The sequence below is a fragment of the Mus caroli genome, chromosome 17, assembly GCF_900094665.2.
Source record: "Mus caroli chromosome 17, CAROLI_EIJ_v1.1, whole genome shotgun sequence".
Taxonomy (NCBI): Eukaryota; Metazoa; Chordata; class Mammalia; order Rodentia; family Muridae; genus Mus; species Mus caroli.
In genome coordinates, this window is record NC_034586.1 from 16,783,701 (window position 1) to 16,793,809 (window position 10,109).

Here is a 10,109-nt window from a genome sequence, read left to right on the forward strand (position 1 = left end):
TTCGGAGGAGTCCCAGAACCAAGATGGCGCTCCCTGCTCCTGACGCAGAGGGCTCCCGTGCAGGGCGGACCACTGTCCTCCCGGCTGGGAGGGTGCCAGATGTCTGCGGCCCCAAAAGGGTGCTGCCTCAGCAGCTCTGTGGCTCCTACCTCTCCCAGAAGCTGTGGTGCACACTCTCACCTGTGCAGACTAAGTTCCTAAGTTCGGTGGAGTCCCTGAACCAAAATGGCTTTCCCTGCTCCTGAGGCAGAGGGCTCCCATGCAGCCCATCCCTCTACTTGATGCTCTGTCTCAATATTTTATTCTTTACATTTCAAGTGTTATTAGATTTCCTAGTTTCCCCTCTGAATATACCCTATCCCCATGCTTCCCAACCCACCCATTCCCATTCATGCTCCTGGCATTTCCCTGTAATGAGGCATAGAACCTTGACAGGACCAAGGGCCTCTCCTCCCATTGATGACCTAATAGGCCATCCTCTACTACATATACAGCTAGAGTCACAAGTTCCACCATGTGCTTTCTTTGATTGGTGGTATAGTTCCAAGGAGCTCTTGGGGTTACTGGTATGATGTTCCTCCTATGGGGCTTCAGACACGTTTAGCTCCCTGGGGAATTTCTCTAGTTTTTTATTGGGGACCTTGTGCTTTGTCCAATGGATGACTGTGAGTATCCACTTCTGTATTTACCAGGCACTGGCAGGGCCTCACAGGAGACAACATTATCAGGCTCCTGTCAGCAGGCTCCTGTTGGCATCTGCATACTATCTGGGTTTGGTGGTTGTATATGGAATGGATCCCCAAGTGGGGCAGTCTCTAGATGGTCATTGCATCTGGATCTGCTCTGAACTTTGTCTCTGTAACTCCTTCCATGGGTATTTTGTTCCCCTTTCTAAAGAGGATTCTGAGCATCTGGGCTAATAACCACTTATCAGTGAGTGCATATCATGTGTGTGCTTTTGTGACTGGGTTACCTCACTCAAGATGATATCCTCCAAATCTATCCATTTGTCTAAGAATTTCATAAAATCAATGACTTTAATAGCTGCATAGTACTCCATTATGTAAATGTGCCACATTTTCTGTATCCATTTCTTTGTTGAGGTGCATCTGGTTTATTTCCAGCTTCTGGCCATTATAAATAAGGGTGCTATTACCATAGTGGAGCATGTGTCCTTATTACATGGTGCAGCATCTTCTGGGTATATGCCCAGGAGTGGTATTGCTGTATCTTCCAATAGAACTATATCTAATTTTCTGAGGAACTGCCAAACTGATTTCCAGAGCGGTTGTACCAGCTTGCTGTCCCACAAGCAATGGAGGAGTGTTTCTCTTTCTGCACATCCTCAACAGCATCTGCTGTCACCTGAGTTTTTNAACTTAGCAATTCTGANTGATGTGAGGTGGAATCTCAGGGTTGTTTGATAACAACCTCTTTTAACTTTAAAATACTCCCTTAAGAGCTAATAGGAAGATTTGTAGTTCATTATTGAGCTACATCATTGAACTATTAACAGGGGAGAAAAGTTCAGAGCTTATTTACTGCCTGGTCAAGTCTACTTAGAATATCTATTGCTACAAGTGAAATAGTAATTGTAAGTCTAAGGGGAGATGAGGTCACATAATCACATATCCATATATCAGACCCCAGTACCTCCCTTCAAAGGATTCTGAGTTTTGTGTCAAGGGCACTAATAACAGCATCCCAGGAAGAGAAATGGTGCAGAAAGTGGAACAGACTGCAACCTGAGAGCAGAGAAGATTAAATAGTTCAGTCTTGGTAAGTAATCATAAGAGACATTCAGACATGGCATAGAAACTAGATGAAAAGAAAAGCTACATAGAACACAGAGAAATTCCTCAGGAAGGGAATCAGATTGAAATGAATGCTGGGGTCCTGCAAGCACTACATTCCACTGCTAACTTAGCCCATTCCTCACTGTCAGTGCCATCTGTGCTGTCACACTGGTTACAAATCTGGTGCTTATGAGCTCTTGCAATGTCTATCTGAAAGATATCAGAGTTTCCCTTATGAAATATTTCACTAGGACACTAGGACATATTTCTGGTAAGTTTATAACTGAGTTTTAGTTTCATCTGTGCTGTTATGTACAGTGGTGAATCTGAACAACACTGAATTAGATCAAAAGCTCTGGATGCATGATTTTTTTCAGGGCATTTATGGCAGATATTCTCTTATTATGCAAGTGGATATTTAGATTTTATTATTAATTATTTTGAAATAATTATTATAAACAAAAAGAGACTAAAAACTAAGCTTTCCTGACAGTAAAGTGACAGCTTTAATTGCCTATGAGACCATGCAATATGCATAGTACATTTTCAGGACTTCTACCTGTACATGTACTATTATTCCAGGTTTGAAGGAATGAGTGGGCTGTGTTCCAAAAACCAATAATTTCTACTGGGAATTCCACATACATGATGGCCTCATTTGACCAAAATTTTCCTCTGACTCAGAGTGAGAATGTGATTAATGAAAATAGGTTTGATAGCAGTTTGGAAAATCAAAAAATACTTGAATATTAAATAATTCACCTGGAAGAATCATTAAGGCCTCAGAATGCAAGAAAAACATTCACTGTGGAGAATCCAGATGATTTATAACTTTATTGGCCACATGTATGTCCTGTTGGTTATCAGTTCACGTTCTAAGTGGAGCTCTGGTTCAGTTGTCAAGTGTTTCCTAGTTGCTTCACTTGAAAGCATTAGGATTTGTCTAGGAACATGTACAAGACATGTAAGAGAACAAGGAAAGATTTATGGGAAGATTTGAAGAGAGGACACTGAAGCAGGAAATGATATAGTTATGTTTCAACCTCAAAGATTAAAAGTAAAAAAGATCTGCCTTGTGATGGTTTGCATAGGGGAAGAGGGATCAGTCAAAGCAGCCTGTAGAAGGCTATGCACTCAGGCACTTGCGACTTCCCCTCTCTCTTTTCCACATGACAGCCATGTGACTGTCTGGTCTTTCCCTAAGTTGGTCTAAACTTGCAATGTTCCTCCCCGCAGACATTTTCTCCCCAGTTAGTCCTGTGCCAGAGAACTGGCCTTGACTTCTAGAATAAAGATGAGACAGAAAATTCTTTGTTAATTCCCCAACTGAATTAAAGCATATTACCAGTATCCATAGAGTACACCAAGTATGTTAGTTGATTAACCAACTCTTATTGATACAAAAGTATCAATATTTATAATGACTTAATAAAATGCTAATTAGAAATCTCTATGGGTCCTTCTTAGAATAGGGAACAAAATACCCACGGAAGGAGTGACAGAGACAAAGATCAGAGCTGAGATGGAAGGAAGGCCCATCCAGAGATTGCCCTACCCAGGAATCCATCCCATGAACAATCACCAAACCAGGACACTATTGCACATGCCAGCAAGATTTTGTTGACAGGACCTTGATATAGCTGTCTCTTGCGAGGCTATGCCAGTGCCTAGAAAATCAGAAGTAGGTTCTCACAGACATCTATTGGATGGAACACAGGGCCTGCAATGAAGGAGCTAGAGAAAGTACCCAAGGACATAAAGGGGTCTGCAACCCTATAGGAGGAACAACAATATGAACTAACCATTACCCGCCCCCCCCCCCGAGCTTGTGTCTCTAGTTGCATATGTAGCAGAGCATGGCCTATTAGGCCATCAATGGGAGGAGAGGCCTTTGATCTTGCGAAGATTATATGCCCAAGTACAGGGCAATGCCAGAGCCAGGAAGCAGAAGTAGATGGGTTGGAGAGCAGGGAGCAGGGGAGGTGGGGTATAGGGGACTTTAGGGATAGCATTTGAAATGTAAATGAAGAAAATATCTAATAAACATTTTTAAAAATTGTTTTGAAGGAAAAAGAAATTTAGAAGGTAGATCTTAGAGAGCAACCCAGTGATTCCTAGATGTAAGCCTTTGAATATAATGTGTTAAAATATTTAATTAAGAGAACTAAAACATTTAACTTATTTAAATTTAACAAAAAAAGAAATCTCTATGGTTAACATATGTAACCAGTGTACAGCGTGGTCCCCTTGTGGGACCACTAACAGCAGGAGCAGGGGCTATCTCTGACTCTGTTGCCTGCTTTTGGCAACAGAACCCTTTCCCCTAACTGGAGTTTGTCTAGCCTTAATAGAAGAAGTTGTGACAAGAAATTAAATTTTATATATAAAAAATGAATAAATTCCAGAATTATTTTCTATGTATGTAGCAAGGGCCTTTTAACTTTTACAAAACTTTTATAAAAGGGCCTTTATAATTTTTATTTCTTTCAGATTTCAACTATTAGAATTAAATATTTTTACAGGTATTTGAAAACAGTGCCATCAAATATCGCACTACTTATAATTTATACAGGAAATTGAAAGTAGAAAAACTGACCACACAGATGAGTCCTACAGAATATTGTTTTCTACTATAAACTTCCCTCTGACCATAAAATATTTTAAACATTAATGTCATTTGACATAGTAATCTTTTTCCTCCAGTGTTAATGTTTGTAACTATCCCTTGACACAATTCATGTTGGAATTATAGCCTTAATTCATAAAACTCAACTCCTATGTCCTTAATCATATTTCACTTCTTTTGGTAATACAAAAATAATATTGCTTGTTCCCTTATTAATAATGTAGTCATATTACTATATTTTACATGGATTCGTGTTTAACTCCCAGAGTTAAATGTAAGTCATATGACTATTGTATTGTTGTGAGGATGAAATCATTGCTTTCTTTCAAACATGTGTCACCCCTTACAAATATTGTTGTGCATCTCCTGTTAATGAGACAGTGCTAGTTTTTTACACAATTCATAAAGTATGAACTTAGAGATATCTGATTGCTTTGTGGCCCAATAAAATCACTTTTATGGGTAAAAAGTATGCAAAAGTGGTAGATGTCCTACATGTTGAATATATCTTAATGATTCATTTAGGATAGAGAATGGTGACTGTGTCTCCACCTTCACCTTGCCATGCAGGATCCTCACTTTGAGAACAAGAACTGACAGCATGGAAGCCAGTGAGTTGTCTATAGGAATGATATTCATCTCTTTGACTATAATTAGAATTCTAGGGAATTTCACTCTTCTATACCACTATATATATTTTTACCTAACAAGGTACAGGTTAAGGTCTACAGACTGGATTCTAATTCACTTGATTGTAGCCAATATCTTAANTGTACTGTGTAAAGGAGTGCCCCAGACAATATNCTCATTTGGGTTTACAGATTTTCTCAATGATATTGGATGCAAATTGGTTTCTTCTTTACACAGAGTAGGAAGGGGTGCAGGTATTGGCAGCACCTCATTTCTTAGTGTGTTTCAGGCCATCATCATCAGCCCCGGGATCTCCAGGGATTCAGAACATAAAGTAAGAACACACAAGTGCATTTGTTGTTCTGTGTACCTCAACTGGGTGATTTATTTACTTATAAGCAGCGTGAATCTTGTGCATATGAGGGCAAGAAATGGCAATGAAAGCACAGCAAATCTGAGGTCTTAATTATACTGTTATTCTGTCCGTCATGATCCAACCAGTGACATCCTTTATGCCACATTAATGTCAGGTCCTGAAGTGATTTTGCTGGGGCTCATGCTATGGGCCAGTGGCTCCATGGTTCTCACACTGAACAGGCACAAGCAGATGATGCAATACATGTCCAGGACCAGTCTTTCTTCTAGATCCTCCCCTGAGTCCAGAGCCACTAAAACCATCCTTCTCTTGGTCTGTACTTTTGTCTCCNTTTACACAATTTCTTCTGCTTGTCAATCCTTTGGAGCTCTCCTTTATAATCCCAGCTGGTTTCTGGTGAATATGACTGCAATGACTTCTCTGCTTTTCCCCACTGTTTGTCCCTTTCTTCTCATGAGCCAAGACTCTCGGATTTCCAGTTATTTGAAAAGGAATATACATTTTCCCTAAGCCTCTGACCAGAAAGGATTTGAGAGATTCTGGACAGATTTCATAGTTATTCAGTCATTCTGACAGAACTGTGAGAATAATTGCAGTAATACCATGGCATGGTGGAGGTAATCATGATATCACTGTGCATGCAGATAAATGTGTTCACACACACACACACACACACACAGAGAGAGAGAGAGAGAGAGAGAGAGAGAGAGAGAGAGAGAGAGAGAGAGAGAGAAATGCAATTTGTGATACCTTGTGTGTGCAAGTGTAATTCAAATTAGGAAGACCAATGAAAAACTAGGTATATTTTAGATTTTCATGCCCAGTATGCCCTTTGTGCTTTGCTGTTTGGTTTTTTTGTGTGACACACCCAGAAATAAGCAACATAACCATTTAGTGGAAATCTATGCTTATACTTTGTTTACTTGCATTGTTGCATTATATGACCTACCACTGTTTTTTTTAAAAAATGGAATGTAAAATTACACCCTGCATTACTGTTCCCCTTGTGAATGTGTGACATTGTACGTTCCTTCCTTTGTTATACTCATACTTTAAATGCAGACATATATGTTCAACACATATCAATATACAAGAGGCCCACTCATGGCTCAAATAATTTTCTACATTGGATATACATCTGCATATGTTTTCCAAATAGAATGTAAAATAATGAAGTCCAAACTTGCCTTCTGGATTCCCTCCTATATCAAATAAAAACATGGAGGTAAGTTTGACCTTAATGTTCAGATCATTTTAAACAATTTCTTTTCCCAAATAAAATGATTTCAGTGTATAATTTATATTTGACTTTTACAATTTCTCATGCTTCATATAATGTATTTCTATATTCTACACATTGCTGATGGAATTCACCTCTATGATTATGAAAAAATCAACATGGACACTGATCTCTTCAGTGCTGGGAAGATGGATCAGCAGTTAAGAATGTGAACTCCTCTCATAGAGCCAAGAGTTGAAGTGCAAACTCTTCCACACATTAGCTAACCTCTGCATATAACTCCAGATTCCAGGGTGCCATGTCCTCTTCTGGAATCCCCAGGCACTGAACACATGAGTACAAAGTTCTTCGCTTTCTTAATCAACATGCTCTGTGATATGGGAACTTTCTCTGTGTCCCCGGAAACCATATATTGGACACTTGGTGCCATCTGGCATGTTATCCTAGAGGAAACATTACATGTTCCATTTCTATCTAACTACATGTCTTTCCATGTGAGATCTCATGAACCATGTTACCACTAATTTTGATCACATCTGCTCTGCTGTCCTCACTGTACCTATGCAGATTTATCAACATACTCCCACAACTTCAAATCTATGAGATAATTTCTTTTACTTTCTTTGGGAATTATTCAGGCTTATGCAGTATTTTCTGGAGGGAAAAGTTGATAAAATCAATATGTGTATTTTTCAGTATAAAGTATCAGAGATGGGAAGTGACATATGGGTTTTCAAATATGTTTTAGTAGTAGCTAAATAAACACTTTCTATATATAAATGAATATGAATACATTTTGGTTCACACATATAGTAATAACTTTCCCAATGGTTCTTTTAATGTCTATTCAGTAGGTATTCTTTTCTTTNAAAAAAATCTATCATTCATACATTTTGTTTTTTCTTAATACATTCATGTTATAATACCTCTGTCTTGTTTTTCTACAGTTTCTTCAAAACAATTAACAGAGAGAGAAGGAGAATTTAGATTTCCCAAAGAAAAAGTACTTAATTGGTTTTATAATACAAATTTGTAAACCTTGAAATTACCTACTCACTGGTAAAACAAAATTGGCTTACTAGGTTTTATTTTTATAATTTTATGCAAATATATTTGGAAAGAATGTAATAATAATGAAATCAGATCATGATTTTGAGATGGACTGAGTCAGTGGGACATTGAATGGATTGAAGGAAGAAAGAAGAGAGATATACTTATATTCTAATTAAAATTAAAATATCATCTTATACATAAATGGCAGAATAGTGTTCACAGTCCGTACACTGAATCTGTCAGTAGCAATTTAATCATTTCTTTAAAAGAAATTTTATAGTTCATTATATTACAAAAGAGTAGATTTGATCTTGGTACTGAAACTTTTCCTTGACTCTCTCAAGTTGTCAACCCTCACACTCTAAGATATGTTTCTACTCTCCTGCTATTTCTATAAATTATTACCTCACATTCATGACATAGCCCATAACACTGAAGATTAATCATAGGATCAAAAGTCTCAACTAAGAGAGCAAGTTGACAAGAGTGTGCAGTCAAAAATAGCAGTGATCTGTCATCCCCTAAACATGAGCATTCCCAAAATCTGATGCAATGATTCTGGTGGTGTAGAGTGCACGGAAAACATGGTAGCTTTTATTAAAATCCTGTATTGCATGTACTAATTCCAAATGTAATATTTGAAACAACTATGTCAATCTATATTCCAATGAAAATTTATATCATGTCCTTACATTCATATATTTCTAAGTCGCTCATACCCAAGTCATAAAAGTAATGGTGAGATATATGAAATCTATATGTAATTGCAAGAGACCTAAATGCTAATTTATGTTTCTGTCATAGATGTCTTAACAGAGACACGGGAAACCCATGACTACAAATTGTGCTACACATTTGAAAATTCTTTCCTCTACTTCTCCCATAGTTAAAGGACTATCATGACCTATATCCTTATGATCATCCAGTCATTTTCCACTTTCTTGTTCATATTTGAGCAACTTAAGTAGTGTATTGAAGTCATTAAAGATGTGGATATGTTATGGAAGAACAGTGGGAAAAATTATGAAAGAAAAACACTAATATCAGGATAATAATAGTAATAGTAATAATAGTAATAATAATAATAATAATAATAATAATAATAATAATAATAATAATAAATACCTCAGCAGTCTATTTACAGAATTAAAGTGTTTGCAGTGAAAACTAGAGAGCACCAAAGAAAGATGCTGTCTGCTCTAATACATGTCCCTGATCCTCTTTTTTTACTCTCATGAATAATCTATGCCGGTTCATGTTGATCAGATTGGCAATCACCTGTGAGATGTTTCCAATAGTAATTGTCTTACTGTTCATGTGTTATGAATCAAGATCGTCCAACCAGAACGTTTTTTCAACAAGGACTGTACACAATCCTTTTACCAACATATAAATTGAAAGCTTCTGAACAATATGTACTTCTATATTCATTCAACCCTAGCAAATTACAAATAAACGGAAAACTGTCTTGTGTCATGAAAAGATGGTTTTTATAGAGAAACTTTGTATCATCAGTGGTTTTGAACACATAAGTCTGGAAATGCACATGATTATCCCAGAGACTAGACAATCAACCAAGGAATTTATCTAGAGGGATCTTTGGCTACAGATACATATGTAGCAGAAGATGTCTTTGCATGACAGCAATGGGAGGGGAAGGGAGGCTCTTGGTCCTATGGAGGCTTGATGCTCCAGAGTAGGGGATTCTTGAGCGATGGGTGGGAGATTGTGGGTGGGTGTAGGAGCACTCTTATACAGACAAAAGAAAAGGGGAATGGCATAGTTAGGATGGAGGGTGGCTGAAGCATAACTGGGAAGTTGGATATCATTTGAGATAAAATGGAATGATTAATAATGATAATAATAAGTGAAAAGGAAAATAATAAAGTATGCAAAAAAGATCAGAAAGTGATTAATGAAAAATCTTCTGTAAGGTAATGGATATTATCAACAGGACAAAATATCAGCTTAGATAGTGGTAAACTATCCTCACCCTCCCTATATCTCACAGAGTGCTAATATGCAAAATATATAAAGAATTCATGAACTTAGATTTAAAACAAACAAACAAAAAATAAAACCAAACACAAAAACAAAAAAAAAATGTAGAATTCTCAAGAGAAGAATCTCTAATGGCCAAGAACTTAAAGAAGTATTATATATGCTTAGTCATCAGGGAAATGCAATTCAAAATGAACATGATATTATATCTTATAGCAATAAGAATGGCTAAGTTCATAAATGTATATGCTGGTAAGGGCAGGGAGAAACAATCTTTCATTTCTGGTGGGATTACAAACTGGTACAACCACTCTGGAAATCAATCTTGCAATTTCTCAGAATATTGGAAATAGTTCGATTGGAAGGCCCAGCTTTACCACTTCTGGG

General features: G+C 37.3%; 1 pseudogene; it reads left to right on the forward strand.

Moving 5' to 3' along the window:
• The first annotated feature begins 5,008 nt into the window (after positions 1–5,008).
• Positions 5,009–5,938, forward strand: LOC110312211 (annotated as a pseudogene).
• The last annotated feature ends 4,171 nt before the right edge of the window (positions 5,939–10,109 follow it).